Raw genomic sequence first — 19750 nt, forward strand, 5'->3', positions numbered from 1 at the left:
TTCCCCAAAATGAATCTTTTCCAGTGCGCGTTAAAGCTGCTCCAGGGCATTAAAGTCTACTAGGGTTTAGTCCCAAGAAGTAACGCACCCACAGAGTCCTGTGTAAAGGATTTCAGAATTCAGATGCTTAGCCTTGGAGAGTTAAAGGTGAGGGCGGAGTCCTGGGCGCAAGGCTGATGGCAACGGTCAGGGAGAGTTAACGGAAGGGTGAGAATATTTGAGGGGCTGGGAAGGACGGGATAAGGCTATTGGGGAGACGATGGACAGGCAGAGGAAGGGTGAGGAGCGGGGAGGGGACCGAAAGGAACGATGCTCATTTATGCAAGGATTGCCTTTTGTAGACAGTGGCGAGGTGAACATTTCGAGAGGTAATGGGTTCTGGAATGAAGGGTGGAAGGCTGCCGGCCGGGTTGAAAGATACTGGGAGTGGGAGATGAGAGATTGTGGACGCGAGAGGCCGGGGAGTTGAGGAGCACGGTGAGGACACCGGAGGGATGGATGAGGGGCTCTGGGGGAGGGAGGTAGGCTGACATGCGGTGGCGGGATAGGATAGGAAGCATTACTGACTGCTCTTACCTGCCGAAAAGGCGTTGTGGAGGTTCCTGTGGGGCCCGCTGGGTGCGCTGCTGCTCCTGCGGTGCAAGTAGAAGTTACTGCGGCCTTGTATACATCCCAGGCCCCCCAATGCCCCCATGTCTGTGGGCATCCTGCTCATCCCAGGCCAGGGTCCAGGGATGGAGTTTCCTTCCTGTCCACGCTGCTGTTCCACACTGTCCAAGTCCCTGGAAGTTCAGCTTTGTTTTGAGGCCGGCTACACTCCTGGGACCCTTTATGGAGGTAGGTGGGGTGGATAGACCCCTAGGTAAAAATGCGGCAGGTGTGAGGCCCTCCCTTTCGGTGGGTTTTTTGGACGGTAAATTGCACATTTTGTAGGCCATTTTTCCAAAAGTTTCACGGGGGGAGAACCCCCACGCACCCCCCTTGGAGGGGTCGGCTCGCGCGCTGCGCGCACTCGCTACTAAATTCGCCCTGGAAAATGTACGCCCCACCAGCTTTCAAACTCACCAGCCGCCACTGCCCGTGTGGAGACATGGGTTTACTATCCCCCGTTCTCGCTGAAAGCCAGCCTCTCTTATTAACTCGCCAACTCTGCATTTGAGCCGAAAGCCGGGGGCCCAGGCGTTACAGGGGAGACCAGAGAGGAGACTGGGCGTTGGGAGAGGGAAGCAACTCAACGTGTTAGCGCGCCTGTCAGAGACTTGTGTGTAATCCAAGGCCTGTGTGTAAAATGCCAGCAAAGTCAATTTACCAGCAGCTTGGGGGTATCCGGTGTCTTGAAACACAGGGTCCCCATGTGTACACCTAGAGACTCCGCCCACCGTTCAAATAAACAGTGAACTTCCACGCAGCCGGTCAGCACACTGCACCAACCAAAATGCTTGGTTAAAGCAAGCAAGCTCAAAGAGTTCCCATGAGGGTGGGAATAGCAGCAGGTAGGAATGGGTGTGACGAGCCTTTGAGATTAGCATGGCTATGCACATGCAATGGGTGGGCTCATAACCAAACAACACCTATACACTGTCCCTCCTCACATGCCATTCCACTGTGCTCCTCGTCATATGCCATTCCTCCCTTTGTGTACTCTATTCTGTTTCTGAATGCAATAGTTTGGGCTTTACATAACATCTATCTGAGCTAACATTTCAAACCTTACCATCAAACGTTGTGCTTGAAGTGCCTGCTAGTGTTTTTTCAAAGCGGTCTTCTGAGAGTTAACTTAATTGGAGCTGTAAAAACACTACTGGGGAAACACAAAATGCCTTAACCAGGTCTCCCTCAGCCATTCGATTTATAAGCACTAAGCGTATCCTTCACTAAAGCCCTATTAAAAACACGCATTGACCAATCCAACATTTTTCGGCTTGTGCATATGTTTTAATCTTTTGCCAGTCTCTGGTATTAGATGCCCAGGTACTCGAACCGTTTTGAAACTACCATTGATGGACAGTTAATACCACTGCATAGGTGCCTAGCAAATGCCTTTCCCATGCCTGCACAAAAACCCAAACTGGTGGCATTGCCAATGCTTGTTTGAAAATGGCACAATATGCAAGGTTTTCCAGGAAGCAGGAGTTTGCCTCTTACTCATAATTTGCAAGAAGAAGGCACTCTAGATCTCCCAATATTTCAAAGACAAGCATATAGATGTATATCCATAAGTGCAATCCGCTCACATGTTCTTGTATTGTAAAATTGGGAGCAGGAAAACATATACTCCTTCATTTACTAACTTATCCGTTTCCTCCATCTTCCCTTTGGCAAATACGCGAATGGCAGTGTTCATGACCTTTCTCAAAGTATCTTCTGACTGCCTATTCTCTTTGAAGTTATTATCTGTGTCTACCAGCAACATCTGTCGCTGAGACAGCCGGCCCCTTCGCCTCACAGGTCCCCTATGCTCTCGGCCACTTTCACTCCTTCTACGCCCAGTGGTGGCAAACGGGGACACACAGCGGGCCCCTCATTCTCCCCTTTCTCCATCCCACCAAGTAATTGGCTCCTCCATGCCAATGTGAAGGAAGAGGAGGTAGAGGTGGTGGTCCTAGGGACAGCCATTCCGAGGGGTTAGAGGGCGACTTGTGATTAATTTTACCCTCTTGTGAACATCCCTTTTCACTCTTCCTGCAAAGTGTGCAATGTATATTTTCTTTCACATTTCTTTTGCACTTGGCCCTCTGATTCTCTGTGAACCCCCACCTTATTTCACTGTTTCATTTGCATGCGCTCACCATTACATTCATATATTACCTGGCCATCTTCCTATGCACCTTTTCCCTCGCTGTTTTGAACACTGCAATATATTTTTCAATACCGAACATCATGTGCCATACATGACTAGTGTGCACTTTTAATGTGTGTGTACCCATGTAGCTTGGGATGGGTGGGGTGATGTGGACCCTGACCCTGCACACGATCAAGGCATGTCTGTCCTTGCCATGGCATTGTATGGCGTTCACAGTTGCACCATGTATGCTAATTTCCAGACGTGTGCCTAATCAAATGGCTTGTCTGTGTGATTGTCATGATGCGCTGCTTTGATACATTTCCACGTGGAATGATCATGTGCATAGTATCTCTGTGGAGTGGCTGAAGGGGGTGGGCAGGAGGGTGTTGGTTGCCATGCATTTCTGTACGCCACTTCCATGTCCTGTCTACATCCCGGAACACTGACCTTGTACTTTCCTGCTATGTCGACAAGGTGAATGGGCTTTGTTTCCAGCAACCTTGTAGGTTGTGGGTTGAAAGGCTCATCTGCAACCGTGGAGAACACACTGTTTATTGCGGCCTACCACAACTGATTAGTGGAGAGGGAGTCAGACAGTGGATGCATCGTTCGAATTTGTGTGGGTGGCATGAGTCTTTCGGCGGATGGCTATGAATATGAGGGCAATATTTTCTGTCCTGCCAGTTTTTTGCACAGAAGGAGTCTGGGAGGGGTGGTATCAGGTAATATTATGCCCACAAATAATGTCGCCGTATATATGGTTGCTGGGAAAGCCCATAGGTGACATTATTTGTGGGGTTAATTTATGGGGTAAATGGGAGCAGGTGTTGCAGGGGTGTCGCCCGCTCCCTTTAAAAAAAAATATGGCAGTTGCGGGGGTGTCCCCTGCAGGTTCCATGTGTTAATATCGCCGCAAAAAATAGCGCCATTCTTGTATGGCAATATTTTTGCAGGGATATTGACACATGGAACCGGAGGAGTTATGTGGACATCTAGCTGGTCCTCTTCAGGAAATTACCAGACTACAGGTGGGAAAGGTAGTTGTGACTATGTGTGGATATGTGTCCACCACGATGCACAACTGTGTTCAGAGTTGTGTGCATTGTGAGTCTTTGCCTGAACATTTGGCGGTATGTTTTTCAGGCTTAGCGTGGGACCCGTCTTTTACTAGCATGGCTTCATGTATGTGTGTTGGTGAGGCAAGGGATATGGCTTCTCGTCCTATTAGGTTCTGACTGTGCCTTCCCTCTCCTTGCCCCTAGATATATTGTCAGTGTTTTTCAAATGTTTGGGATATTTGACCCTGCAAATTGATTTTTCTGTGAAATGACAGCCATTCACCTGCCATTTGGAGGTTCACTTTTGATCATCCACAGGGACATGTGCAGACTGATGTACCCGCATGCTCCGCTATGCATGGTGACTAATACACATGTGCTAGTCCTGTGATGGATTCTGTGTCATTTATAATAATGTGTAGTCGCCCCATGCCCCATAAACATGTCTGCGTGTTGTACATGGTGATATCTTAGGCATCGCACTCAGTTTAAAACAGAGATGCTGTTTCAAACTTGGCAATTACCGACTGAGACTAAGGTAAATAAACAAGTGACGTCATCACGTTATGGCATGATGACGTAGGACAACAAAAGCAGCCATTCTGGTGAACTTGCGCTTCTCGCAGTTCCACCTTAAAGAATTGAGTACATAGACAAGACGTGTTGAGGTGAGTGAAGGCCTATCTCTGTAACAAAACCGTTTGAAGCAATAATTTATAACTCTTAAGCTCTATGAACAACAACCTAATATCCTACTATCTCGATCCATATCTACAGGGCACAGATCGTACCAAAGGGTTACAGAAATAGAATAGGCAAGCAAGGAGGATTATCTGCCGTTCAGACTCCTACTCAGTAAGAATCTCACTATTCACTAAGGGGCATCAAAGTTTGAGATGATCAAGAACAGTAGGGTGAGAGAAGGTCAACATAAATGACAATTTCCTTACCTGACCCACAGGAGGAAACTGGAAGCATCCCAAGGGGAGGTGCAAATGGACGATTCTAAGTAATATACAGGGTGATTCTTTGCAAACAACTGAGCAGTGTACTCTTCGCTGCAACCGACAGATATACCAAATGAGATCAAACTTTCATTCTAGCTTTGAGCTAATTGATTTAATCAGCGCAAGGCTTTATCAACATTTAGATTTTAACTGAGCACGGCATAGCCTCGTAATTTTAATGATTACACCTCTCCTATCCACAGGAGGAAGCAGGTTCACTTAAGGAAGTCTGGAGATATGGAAGTTATGAATATTTGAACAATTCCTTTGTTAACACGGTATCATCCAGGTGATTATTGGTCATAGGGATACATGACAGAGAAAACTATTGTTGATAATTAAATGATAAATTGGAATCTAATATATGATTATATATCATTAATTCTAGAACAGAAAAGAATTGACATTTAATTAACAGCTCCCTAAAGAAGGGAATGATTTCCCGAAACACGTAGAGCCGACTTTCAAGCACAGTTACCATGAATACGTCAATGTGAAACATTATGTAGGATTTATTTGGGAACACTTGGACCATTAACTGTGTTTTACATTCTTGAGATATAATAATAGAAATGTGTTTTTTTTTTGTAATTGAATTGTGTATTTAACTTGTTTTGAGAAAACAAATGGCAGGTGTATGGAATATGATCTAAAGATAACCAGTACACAGGAATAGTAACATTACTTTTATTAAAGACTATGGTTTCAGTGACATTTTTTTAACAGTAAACAGAAAATCTTTGCTTGTTTTTTGCAACACAAATTGGGTGTGCGAGGGACGGGAGGGTTCCACAAGTGTGTGGGCATCTACTGGTTCTACATGGTGATATCTGCTTATCCTGATCATGCAAATACGCAGTTTCTCTCACGTGCATACTGAATGGCTATGAAGGGGTGGTTGGTGCAAGGTCCATTCTGGGGAGTTGTGACATTTCCTTCTGGGACATGCAGGGGTCCTGTTACTATCTACTGGTAAAATGGGTCGTGGTGCTTTCTGACAGGTCAGTTGTGGCGATGTCCTACCTTTAGTAAGCATAGTTCATTCATTGTTACATTTGTGCTGGGTTGAGCATGGACTGTCGTTGAGGGATGTGGGAGGCTCACATTTAGGGAGAGGGGGTCTGCAGTGGGGGGATGTGGTGCAGTACTACCTTATGTACGTGAAGTGGAGTTGTTGCCATGGTGTGAGTGGGCCTTTCAGGTGAGTCAACATTGTTCCGAGTAGTGCACTTTCCCCCTGATCTTTCATGCCACGTAGTGTGCATCAGCATTTTCATGTCACCACATGCCCACACTAGCAGTGCCCTTGATGCTAGCGATGATGTGCCATCATGAGTTGATTGATCTGTGTGTTTGAATGTGTTGACACTATAGAGGAAAATTTAGGAATGAAAATGTGATTTGCGCCCCGTGCCTGGCACTGCAGTATTATGTTGTCTAGGCACTGTAACCTGTCATGTTCAAACAACGTTTCTTGCTTATGTGAGGCAGTCACTGTAGGGTGTACTGCGCATGTCTTTGCAATGAAAGCTGCTCGCCTAGCTTGTGGAAATGCTAAGCAGGATTTAGGCTTTTGTTTTTTTTAAGAAAAATGGCACAGGGGACATGGCACTGCAGTATTATGTTGTCTAGGCACTGTAACCTGTCATGTTCAAACAACGTTTCTTGCTTATGTGAGGCAGTCACTGTAGGGTGTACTGCGCATGTCTTTGCAATGAAAGCTGCTCGCCTAGCTTGTGGAAATGCTAAGCAGGATTTAGGCTTTTGTTTTTTTTTAAGAAAAATGGCACAGGGGACTGGAAATCGTCACATCGCGACCGCTCTCGCTTCAAAGCGTATGGGAGTTTTTAAGGGGTGTAGGCACCTTAGCTAACTGAGTTACGACAGGGTGACCTCACTGATAACACTGCCTTACATGAAAGAGCGCAGCCGTGTCAAATACTGATATGAGCCTTTGTTCTTTGCTAGCTGGATAAATGTAGTGTGCAACCTTGACCTCTGGGACCACCCCTTACATTTCAAAGCATGAGCCCTGTTTGGTATAAAGGCCAGGGGGCTCAGACGGAAAGGGAGGCTCCTAAGTTTGTGTCTCGCTGCTGAGTTCGTGCTGATACTGCTTTCTACTAATAAAGTGTTCACCATCCACTGTCATTAGTGATTCTTTTCCTCTTCAAGATTGGTGCCGTTAAATGTCGGATTCCCGCTGCTCTGCAGCCAGGTCCAGGGGCTGGCTGGCACACTTCCGGGTGATCCCTGTGGGCCCAAGAGACGATTTCCTCAGAGGGGTCAACTTGCCAGAGTACCCAGAGGCCCAAGGAGGGCGGCCAGAGCAGGCACGGTAGGAAGCTGACCGGAAAATCGTGGATTGGTGAACACATTGGTGAAGCAGAGGCATTATATGCGGGCTAAAAAAGCGGGCAAGCTGTTGGCTTGACAGCTGAAGGTATCAGAGGCGGTTAAAATGGTCCTGCAAATTACGCAACCCGATGGTTCGATTGCTACTGAGTCGGAGACCATAACAGAGGCTTTTGCTTAATTTATGAAACGACGTATGCCTAGGAGCACCTGGATCCTTGGCCTGTAGGGCAATATTTCTCAGATATATCCATGTCGAAGAGAACACCTATGAAGCGGGAAGGGCCGGACGGGGACATAAGAGAGGAGGAGGTGGAGGCAGCCATTGGGGCACTACAGATGAATAAAGAGCCTGGACCGGATGGATTCCCACCAGCATTTTATAAAAAGTATGTTTGAAAGTTGACCCCAAGACTGGCAGCGCTATTTACTTCGATTGTGGCTAAAGAGGGGGGGGGTGAGGATAAACACCAACCAAGACAGTGGTGAAAGTGGTGGTATTTGGGAAACCGGGCAAGGACTGGACTGAAATGTGGGTTGTACGGACATATTGCGTTGATGAACATAGACGCGAAAGTGTACATGGGCATTTTGGTGGCAAGATTACCGCCTCTTCCGTATCTAATCGATACTGACCAGTCGGGGTTCATCATGGGGAAACAGACCTGGGATAACATTAGGAAAGTTGTCCACTTGATAGAGATGGTCAACACAAACCAGATACCAAAAGTGCTGGTGTCGTTAGATGCCAAAAAGTTGTTCGACCGGGTAGAGTGGCCCTTTTTGTCCACTACTATGGAGCAGGTGGGGATTGGAGCCAATTTTATGCAGATGGTAGAAGCAAATTATAAGGCCCCCAAGATGCGCCTGTCAATTAATAAGCAATTGTCTCGTAATATAGAAAAAGGCCGGAGAACAAGGCAGGAATGGCCTTTGTCACCGCTTCTTTATGCAATATATTTGGAGCACACCTGGTTAAACTCGACAGAAATTATTGATACATGGCATCCCTTTTGGAGGGGAGGAGCATAAGATAGCCGCCTTTAAGGATGACATGCTGATAACATTGACACACCCTGAGCTATAGATACCGGTACTGGTGGTGGAATTGACAGATCTAGAACAAGTGGCGGGTCTCAAGGTTAATATGCAGAAGTCAGAGCTGCTAGACTTTGGGCTCTCGCAGACACAGAGGGAAGTAGTTTTAGGTACCTAGGGGTTAACATAGCTAACGCTGTATCACAGATGTATGATAGAAATTAACGTGAGGCTGCTCCAGTAAGTGAAGGAAGATCTGGGGTGGTGGACCCCACTTTGTAGTTCATGGCTAGGAAGGGTGGCCACCATTAAGATGGTAACACTTCAGTGGGTACTTTACTATCTCCAGGCCCTCCCGATACCAGTCCTGCATCTATTTTTTGTGGAATTGAATAAAATGGTGTTGAGATTTCTGTGCTAGCATAAACCCCAGAGGGTAGCATTGCATACTCTAATGGCACCCAAAGATAAAGTTGGGGTGGGTCTCCCGAATTTTATAGAATATTATGAAGCAGCTCTGTTGCGATTATTGAGAGAATGGTTTATGGGAGACACGTCGAAATCCTGGGCAAGGATTGATAGGGTGGTGGCGGGGTGCCCCCTGGAGGGGATCCTTTGGTTAAATAGACGAGACATACCACAGAACAAACAGATGAGTCAGGCTTTGGCAGTGGTGTGTGATATATGGGGCTGCCTGTTTATCTACGTGCCTGTCCCCTTTCACCCTGCTATTTGGGAACCCGCTTTTTCAACCAGGGACAGTACAGGGAGCGTTTCGGCAGTGACGGAAGGTGTGATGTACAAAGCTGTGGGATATGATGCAGGGAACCGATGTTCATACTTTTATGGAATGTAAACAGTATGTGGGGCTTTCTGAAAAGGATAGAATGGAATATTATCAAATGAGACATTCGATAGCCATCTCAGGGGGGAAGGCAGCTGCGGGGAGAGAGTTCACAGCTTTTTTATCACCACACATACAGGAAACAGGCAGATGGTTTCGAAGCTATACTAGATACTAAGGTAACTGGAGTTGGTCCAAGTATGGGGATATATGAATAGATGGGAAAAGGCACTGGGTATGGATATCCCGAGAGAACATTGGGAACATCTGTGGGCGAATATCCCTAAGCTGACGAGGCCGATTCAGATTCGAGAAGCTTGGTATAAAATAATGTTTCATTGGCATTATACCCCGGAGAGATTGAACACAATATTCCCGGTAACCCCGGAGGACTGTTGGAGGGGATGTGGCATGATAGGGGATTGGAGACACATGTGGTGGGAGTGTCTGGGCATAGGGGAATTCTGGGAGGTGGTCACAACCCAGATAAGACAATGGTAACCCTCGATGTAGCTTTCACACCAAGGGAATGGATGTGTGGTTTGTTTGATCCGGGGGTCCGTCTATCCACTAGGGCGCATGGCAAAGACTTTGTTAATGATAATAACGGCATAGCTGGTGATTGCAAAAAGCTGGATACAAAACGGCCGCCAACCACTAGGGATTGGCTGTTTAAATTGGGGGTTTTATGGCAATGGAATGGATGACATATAACTTGTATGGGTAAACCAGGAAATTTCATGGGCATTGGTTTTGGACTTTGTTAAAGGGGACTGCGTACGCCAGTGGGGCCCACACAATCTGCAAATATTGGACATTAATGCAATCCGATAGACTACCCGATATGTGGAAAGATACGAGAACACTACTTCTGCCGAGGGCGTGGTGTGGGGGGGGGGTAAGAAGGGTGGAGGAGGTTAAGGTTGTTTTACTTAAATTCCAATAAAAACACATTTAAAAAAAAGATATGGCCTCAGATCTCTAAACTGTTTTCACCGTCCTCTGGTACGTAAGGGTTTCTGATCACAATGCTTAAAACCACTGCTGGTACATTCCCTCTCAGGCAGCTCCCGGGAGGGGGAGATACCCCATTGTCGGTACATGCCCCATGGAGCTCTACTGATTTGTTTAACATTGTTTAACATTTGTTTAACATTGTTCAAAGATACAAGAAGACCTTGTTAAGTTTCAGGAGGAATTGCAGGTAATTATTTAGGCAATATGCCCTGAGACTGCAGGCCATTACCCCATAAGGTAATGCCCCCGGGGCCCATAGTAACGAAGGCCCCAGGAGCATTACCTGTGCAGTAATGGCCCGTAGTCGAGGGGCATATTGCCATTAGTACTCCGGCCCGTAAGACCGGGGTACTAATGTTTTTGTTTTTCGGCTGCGACGCAAGTTGCGTTTCGCAGCCTGGAAAAAAAAAGTTAAAAAAGTATCAAAAATGGCTGTATCGGACAGAAAAACATAGTCCCTTTTCTCTTTTTTTTGCGGCGGCCATAGTAAACAAAGAAAATGGCTACCATGGAAGGGGAGAAGGGTTTACGCGTAGTCTCTTCTCCCTTTGCATGGTGGCCTGAAAGAAAAAATAAAGAATAAGGAAGACCAGCGTGAGGGCATGGATGTGAGCGGGCTTACCATGAGATAAGGCTTGCAAATGCACCAATCAGTGTGTTTGTTTCCTTCAGAATAACCCACCCCGGGTACTAATGACTGTTATCACCCCACTTGTGTTGATCTGAATCAGTTGTTACAAGCCTACTGGCCACAGATACATTCCTTTGCTCAAAGTGCGTGCAAGTTGGCCAGCTGAAGAACGTGCTACCGCTGGAGATTTGAAAACATTTACTGATAGGTTGGTGTAAACTATTATTCAAATAACGGAAGTAATTTCGGCCACTACTAATAGCACCACCACGCCTTCAATAATAGCAAGCTACCAGTGCTAGCATATTGCTATTACTGTGCCCCTGAAATGTTTTCTACTACTTACTGCCAAACGTGCCCATTTCCGTACTCTGCACAGCACACCTGATTGTACATGTTCTAAAAAGCTAAACCCGCAGACACACGCTCCAGTCATCTGCGCCAAACGATTACCGTCTCTTTCATTGAACTTCCCTTAAATTGGCATGAGCCAACCATATACCTTGCATATATTTCACTTGTTTAGTGTATGCTCCCTCTGAAATTGCTGAACACAATTCTATACAAACGTATAGCATTTTTATTGCATCACATCTGATTTTATTCTGTATCTCCATGCCTGATCAAGCACCGAACCTAGACCTTGCATTCTAGCTGCTTTTCAGTTGCATTTCATTCATAATCTACCTATACCAGAACCTGTCTCTTACCCTTGCATGTACTAGCATGATAGTGACCGAACTCTGAATGGTTTACCTCATTATGCATACTGATTCCAAGCATCTCCTATGAGTCCTATCTATACTTAGATGACTGTGAATGCTTAACTGCTTGCTTAACGGCTTCTACTTATATGAATGTGACTAAATCCAGTGCCCTTAAACCTACAAATGTCCATAATTTAGACAGTTTCTCTAAAATCAATACCGCTCTAATAAATGCTAGATCCCTAGTGGCACAGACCTTAGTAATAGCAGACTTAATTGCCACAAATAACCTTGACAGCAGTCACTGAATCATGGCTACATGCTGCAGCAGGCCCAGCCCTTGCACTAGTTGTTCCAGAAAACTTCCAAATTATCAGAGCTGACAGACCTGATGCAGTTGTGCAGTCACATTCATATAAGTAGAAGCCGTCTCAAGCATTCTCTCCAACAATATGAAAGAAACCTCACAGGTACTCCTACTGGCGGATTTCAACCTTGGCTATACCGATCCAACAGACAAAGATGCCAACACTATTACTAACATGCTTTCAGAACAGGGAATTAACCAAAAAGTGACCCAGCCAACCCACGCCAAAGGCAGGACCCTTGACTGGGTAGCTGACTTGAATTGCAAATTATCCATTAACGCTTCAACTTCACTACCATGGATTGACCACCATCTGATTATCTTCACGATGTCAATAAATAAACGGCCACAACCTAATCTAGCCATAGCACCCCTACCCCCCCACACAGCTCACAAGGAACAAAAAAATGATCACGATTGACAGACTACTTCCACTTATCCTCCCTTCCCTGAATTCACTCTCATCCGCATCCGACCCTGACATCCTAGTCGAAGTCTATAACAACACCATGTCCAAAGCCCTAGACCACATTGCACCCCTCAAATTACAAAAAAGCAAACCAAGGGCACACTTGAATGCCTGGTTCACCCCCACACCTAAAAACCCTCAGACTGGAAAAGAGAAAACTGGAAGCCCATATGGTGCCACTCTCCAACAGATGAAAACAAAACTACCCTAACAAAATTTGCCGCCAACTATAAAAAATAAATAATACTCACAAAGTAAGACCTATACAACGATAGGATTTCCAAAGCTAGATCTAACACAAAGGAGCTATTTACCATCCTACGAGAAATGGAGGCCCCAATCCCACCAGCGGATAACATAATCAAAGACAAAAACTGGTGCACAAATATTCAGAACGCGCTAGCTAACAAAATAGTACTCCACCAAGACAAGATAGCCAACAAGAAATCCTCACTACCCAAACAGGACAATCAAAACCTAACCTTCGAGGATTCAATTAACAGATTAAATCAATTCAAATTCACCAAAGTTTCAATTTTTGAGGTAGAGAAAATGATCTCTTCGCTGAAACTTCAAGATGTCAGGGCGACAAATGCCCAGCACAACTAAACAAAGACGCAGCCCGAGACCTGGGGCCTTATATCACCAAACTTATTAATGTGTCCTTCTCAACCAACACTGTCCCAAGTAACTTGAAACAATCTTGGGTCTTACCTCTACTTAACAAGTAAACATTAGGCCCTTCCATTCAAACCAACTACAGACCTATTGCGACGGTACCCTTCCTTCTGAAGATGCTTGACAGAGTAGCGTATCTCCTGATACAGCAATTCCTTGAAACCAATCCCCTTCTAGGCGTCCGACAATTAGGTTTCAGGCCACACCATGGCATTGAATCTTTACTACTAGTGACACTACAACTGCACCTACCATAATAACCCTTACTTCCACAAACCCCCTTTGCCATTTTACACCACCCATGCCTTGCTCCCATTCCATGCGTTTGTTCTGGAAGCAAGACAACGTATAGCAACCCAGGGTCGAATCTGGGGCTCGCACTTAGAAACTGGTCCACGGTATTAAGCGCTATATAAGAGAACAATTATTATTACTTTGCCCCAAAATAGCCCTATGCCATTTCACATTGCACCAAAAATCTGCCATGCCTCATTTCCTATTATCTTTTCCCCCAGAAATGCCCCATTTAACACACATTGTTACCAGGACTGCCCCATGACATTTCAGATTTCCAGATTTCCTGCCCCATGACTGTGATATTTACGGCATTGGGGTACATGTAAAGTACTGCATGGAGTAAATATGTAATAAGTTTTAAAAAGAGGTAGCATCTAAAATGCCATTTTTTCGGGGACGTGGCCTGATTAGACATCTAGGAAGATGTCTTCCTGAGTGCCTCCATAGTGAATGGGGGTTTTGAGGCCAAACAGAGCGGCTTCTATGTGCCACGACTTAGGCGACCAGCGGGAATAGTGGTCCGAATGTGAGGGGCACCAATTGTAGGGACTTCAGTTGTCAAGACCTGCAGGGATCCGCTTGGTGCAGTTAGTGAATTGGAGACCACTCAAGGTGGCATCCCTGATCTGCCTCTATGGCCCTGAGCTGCTACTGGTGAGCCTGGTGGCAGGGTTAACCTCGCTTAAATTCCACTGTTACAATTACATTTGGCAGTGGGAGTCCTCCGCCTTCGACCCAGCTCTGCTGAGATTGTGACGGTGGCTAGCCCACATATAGAGGAATTTCTGCCCTGGCTGTGGGTCTATATTTCCGTCCGGCTGTGCCCAGTGACTCCAGCTGCAAGTACACTTGACCAGACACTTGCCAGCTTGCATTAATCTGCAAGTCAGGTCGATATGATACCTTGGTGAAGAACGACTAGTGAGGGTTTTGGGCAGACTTGTGGGCTGCAGTTTGATGGCTTCACCTACCTGAGGGAGGGGGATGGAGTAGAAGATTTCTGACTTGCTTGAAGGGGCTTGGAGCCAGAGACCTAGTAGTGACACCATTTCAGCGACCTTACCCATAGCTGTTGGAAGCAATTGGCAATGATACTTTCCCATCATCCAAACCACGTATACTTATATAGCGGTATGCCTTACCAGCAGAGGGCTCTCTGAATAGCCTGAACGCTGCTGAAGTGTTTGGGATTGTTTCTTTTAGAGACAAACATATGCTTGTCTTTGATTTCTTAAAGCCACTAGTCTGCTTCCACTCCAAACATTTTCAACAAGGTGCAGTAAACAAAAACCAATACAAATAATGACCTTGCAGTGTAAATACAGCATCAGGAGAAATCGAAGATGGTACATAGAGAAGAACCAAATCGCCCAGCAACTAAACAGGATTTTCAAAACCTGCTAGGGGGAATCAAAAAATAGATTCAAAGCAGTGTGCCAGAATTCTCACACAAGATAACAGATTTGGATAAGGGCATGGGTGAGACAGAGAAGCGTCTTGAAGTTGAGACCACAGTTTCTAAGCACACCCATGAAACAGCAGAGTGGTCCCATTGACTGGAGATATTGGAATTTCAATGTGAAAGCCAAGCAAGAAGATGCAGAGAATCGATCCTGACAAAATAATGCATAGCGGGATCCTGATTGAGACCTTAATGGGCTCGTCTATGATCTATTTCGGTTCATACTCTAGCTTCTTGCAGACTCCACTATGGAGGTAAATAGGACTCAGAGTTCAGTTTCAGCAGGACCTCTGCCTGAGGGAGAATGTAATGACCACAACCTGACATTTACCTAAAATCCACGTCAGAAATGCTGACTCATGCTGTTCCAAGGCGTTGCTTTCTACACACTGGCAAAAGGAAAACTCTTCGATCGATGATAGAATGGCCGAGTGATGTAGAAGCGCCATCCACGCCGGGCTTCCCAGCCACACACTTCTTTGCATTTGAAGGCATGAAATAAGCCATAAAATCCTTGAGGGAAGCGCAACGACTTATGGCCTGTGTGAATCAGATGACGCTACTCAAACCACATATGCAAAGAACGAAAGTTCTCCTTCTAAGCTGCGCATGGGTGCTTGTTTGAGAGTTGAGAATTCCCAAAAAGACAGGTCTGGTTGCAAGCTGACAGATTCTGGGATCTAAGAACAATTCATGTTAGGGAAATCAGCCACTTCTTGAATTTCTTATCTTCTCCAGCATGGGGTCTGGCATGGATTCACATGCTCATGAATATTCCCCGTCGTCAGGCTGGGAATCCTCGTTAAAGAAAAAACCAGTATCAGTTTCGTTTCTGATCTGTCTTTCGTAGTAGTAACCAATCACTGGTCTCTGCGTCATACTGACCACAGCCAATGACTGCCCTCTACCTAAGCACCGCCTCTGGCAGCCATCTTCAGATTTTTACCGCACGTTCATGTGTTGGGATCCTCGTGCTATTGCTCTCGAGCGTTAGTGCTATTTTTTCACGGTTTTTCTCAAAAAACTTCGTTTTTTTCGGTCAAAAGAGCCTCAAGCTCCACCGACTCTCCATCCGATCAACGGGGACCCGTGTCGGATTCGTCTACGCCCCTCAAGGGTGAAGATTCGTCGAGCTACGCTTTTGGAGGACTCCAGAAGTTTCTCAGGCCCGGTCCTGGCCCAGGAGAAGGGAAGCTCGACGCCCGGAAAGCTGTTCAGGGTCTGCCCTGGATGCCAGCTGCAAAACGTCTTCAAGGAGGACGAACATTCTTTTTGTCTTTACTGCCTACATGAGGACAAGACGCACGTGGAGAAGGAAAGTGCGTTTTGCGGCAACATGTCGGAGCGGACCATGAAGGACCGCCATCAACATCTCGCCAACTGGCTGGAAGGGAAGAGCCCGTCCGGCGAGAAGAAGAGGAAGAAATCCGAGCGGTCTTCTAAGACCTTTGAGGACGCCCCGGCGACGGGGGTCCAACATAAGGCCAAGCACCGCGAGTCCGCTGGCACCGGGAGCGCCGAACGGTCGGGCTCTACGGGCGCCAGGCTGGGCGCACCCTCCCCTGCACCATCAACCGCGAGCCAACGCTCCGGGTCGGGTAAGAGGAAGGCCGAGCACCCGGCGAGGCTCATAGAGAGGCCCCGGTTGAGCTCGAAGGCGGAGGGGGAGCGAGGCACTGTCCCCCCCCCTCAAGGATAAGGCGGTGAGCGCACCTAAGGTGGTGAAGGCCTTAATCCATCCGGCCAAGCCCTCTATCGAGTCTGTCGCGGCGGCCCTGGCTCAGCCTGTGGAGGCTACGCCAGTGGTGGCGACCTCGGGGCTCAGAGTCTCCCTGCCACCTCGGAGGGAGTCCTCTTTTGTGCCCATCGATAGGACCCCCGTGAAATCCCCTGTGGGGAAGAAAAAGGGGGGCAGGGCGTCGTCGTAGATTCGGCCTCAACCTCGGAGAAGGAGCTGGTCGAAGTCTTAAGCCACGGCCTCGGCGTGGAAGAAGACCGGCCCGTCGGGATGGATCCCGACGCAGGTGACGACGACATCGTCGAGGGTACCGACGGGGCCCCTGATCGCCCATCGGATTCCCCTCTGCCAGCGCCGCGAGACGGCTCGGCGGCCATTTTGTTGCCTATACAGTCCTTATGCTCAGAGATAAGGACGAGACTACCGTTGCCGACGGAACCTCTCCCGTCGGGAGACCCGGAACCGGGACCTTCTGGGGTTCCCCCTACCAAGAAAAGAAGGATCCACCCTCCTCCTCCTTTTCAGCCGTCGCGCCCCTTCCAGCCCTCCTCCCCGTCCACCCGAGGGGATGATACGGGGACTGACACGGCAGCGACGGGTACGGACGACGAGGTATACGACGAGGATGTACCGTCGTCGCCTCCCACCAGGGCTTCTCCGCCCGACGAGATTGGATCGTTCCACTCCATGATCGCCAGGGCATCCGAGCTTTTCCAACTCTGCCCTGAGGAGAAGAAGAAGGAAGGTTTCCTTTATCAGCGGCGCGAGGCCAAGAGGAAGACGGTCCTCGCAGTGCCTCTATTGGACGACATTTGGGATGAGGACCTCACCCTCCTCAAGAACCCTTCCACGACGCCAGCTAGAAGAGACCGGTACGAGAAAAAGTACCGGGTCCCGGACACGGCCCCCCTGTGCCTCCGGGCGCAGCCTACCCCGGACTCCGTCGTCTCTGCGGCGGCCAGGAAAAAAGCGGGGGGGGGGGGTGCGGCCTCCACATCGACTTCCCCACCGGACGGCGAGGGAAAGAAATTGGACGCTGTGGGACGCAGAGTCATCTTGTCTGCAGCGACGACGATTAAAGCTGCCAACGCCTTGGCTATCGTGGCCCGATACGACAGGGAGCTCTGGTACAAACTGGCTCCCCTGCTGGACTTCTTGCCGGACGACAAGAGGGCAGAGGCCCTGGAGATCCTGCAGGAAGGTGAGGTGGCTTCGGACCACGCCATTACCGTTGCGACGGACATCGCCGACACTGGGTTCCGCCAGTTGGGCAACGGCGTTTGCCTTAGGCGGCGTGGATGGCTCAAGGCTACGGACTTCCGTCAAGACGTTCAGACCAGAGTCCTGGACATGCCCTTCGATGGGAACAACCTGTTTGGGAAAACAGTGGACGATTCCCTTCAGGCCATTAAAGCGGACACCGAGACGGCCCGGGCCCTCGGAGTTCTGCAACAACGACGGACGCCCTTTCGGAGCAGCGGAGGCAAGGGCACCTCCAAAGGTTCCGGCGGCGGTTTCTCCTCCTACCGTCAAGCGGCCCACTCGTCGTCTCAGGAGGCCTACAGAGGACGAGGCAAGTCTGGCGGACCCCGCCGTTGTCGCCAAGGACAAGGTGGCAAAGCCTCGTCGAAGCAGGATTGAACCGGCCGTGGGGTCGGGCCCCCACCGAAGCACCCCGGTGGGAGGCCGGCTGGCGAGCTTCATCAGCGTGTGGGAGTCCATCTCCACCGACCGTTGGGTGCTGGATGCCTTGGCCCGGGGCCACGCGCTCGAGTTTCAAAGAAAGTGTCCGCGCGTCCCCCCCGTGGCCAGGAAAGAACTTCACGTCCCTCAACTTCTCCTGGAGGTAAAGGCGATGCTCAGGAAGGGCGCCATCGAACTCGTCCCAAAGAGGCTTCGGGGCTCCGGAGTTTACTCGAGATACTTCCTCGTGAAGAAGAAGACGGGGGGATGGCGCCCCATCCTGGACCTGCGACGTCTGAACAAGTTCATCAAGGCGCAAAAGTTCCAGATGGTCACCCTCCAGCACGTCGTGGGTCAGCTTGAGGAAGGAGACTTCCTGTCGTCGTTGGATTTGGAGGATGCCTACTTCCATATTCCCATCCTGAAGGGGCACCGAAAATTCCTCAGGTTTGTGGTCCAAGGGCGTCATTACCAGTTCAAAGCCCTGCCCTTCGGACTACGGTCGGCACCCAGGGTGTTCACCAAGTGCCTCGCACCGGTGGCGGCACAGCTGCGCCGCGAAGGGATCCACGTCTACCCCTACCTGGACGACTGGCTCATCCGAGCCAAGACAAGGGAGCTCGCCGTGGTTCACACGGCAAGGACCGTCCAACTTCTCACGGACCTCGGATTCTCCGTGAACTACGCCAAATCCCACCTGGTACCCGTGCAAGACGCTCTGTTTCTGGGAGCGAGGCTCAACACAGTGTCCCTTCTGGCCTCCCCGTCGGAGGAGAGGACCAGGACCATCCTGGGCAAGGTGCAGCGGATGTTGGTGGCCGACGCGGCCAGGGTGAGGTCCATCAAGTCCCTCCTCGGAATGATGTCTTCCTGCATCTACCTCATTCCCATGTGCAGGCTCCGGATGCGCCCGTTGCAGGAGTTCCTGGACGCGCGCTGGATCCAAACGACGGGCAGCTTCGAGGAAAGGATCACACTCGACGAGAGGTTCCGACGAGCGATCCGGTGGTGGGGCACCCACGCGCATCTGACGGCAGGCATGGACTTCCAGACCCCAGCCCACCAGGAGACAGTGACCACGGATGCCTCCCTGGAGGGGTGGGGAGTGCACACCGAAAATCTGCACGCAAGAGGCCTTTGGCTCCCGACAGAGAAATCCTTACATATCAACGTCCTGGAGCTCCGTGCAGTGTTTTGGGCCCTCAGGTCCTTCCTTCCGTCCCTCAAGGGCAAGGTGGTGAGGATCTTCACCGACAACACCACCACCATGTTTTACATCAGGAAACAGGGCGGAACCAGGTCCCCAGCACTGTCCAAGGAGGCGCAGGACCTGTGGCATTGGGCAGTTGCCCAAGGGATGTTTCTGGTGCCGTTTCATCTGGCAGGGATAAAAAACACCATCGCCGACTCACTCAGCAGGGAGCTGCGCTCGTGCCACGAGTGGGAACTACGGCAGGATCTAGTGGATCGCCTCTTCCGACGGTGGGGCACACCCCAGATCGACCTGTTCGCGACGGCGACGAACTCCAAGTGCCGGAGGTTCGCCAGCAGGTTTCCCCAGGCGAGGAGCATGGGCGATGCTTTCTCGTTCCCCTGGGAGGGCCTGTTCCTCTA

The 19750-nt window shown here is 49.0% G+C and overlaps 1 protein-coding gene across 4 annotated transcripts in view; it reads left to right on the forward strand.

Moving 5' to 3' along the window:
- Positions 1 to 19750, forward strand: part of METAP1D (methionyl aminopeptidase type 1D, mitochondrial) — a 1748106-nt gene that overhangs the window by 344673 nt on the left and 1383683 nt on the right. The gene's annotated exons all lie outside the window — the stretch shown is intronic.

The sequence above is a fragment of the Ambystoma mexicanum genome, chromosome 9, assembly GCF_040938575.1.
Source record: "Ambystoma mexicanum isolate Mex_15411 chromosome 9, UKY_AmexF1_1, whole genome shotgun sequence".
NCBI classification, from domain to species: domain Eukaryota; kingdom Metazoa; phylum Chordata; class Amphibia; order Caudata; family Ambystomatidae; genus Ambystoma; species Ambystoma mexicanum.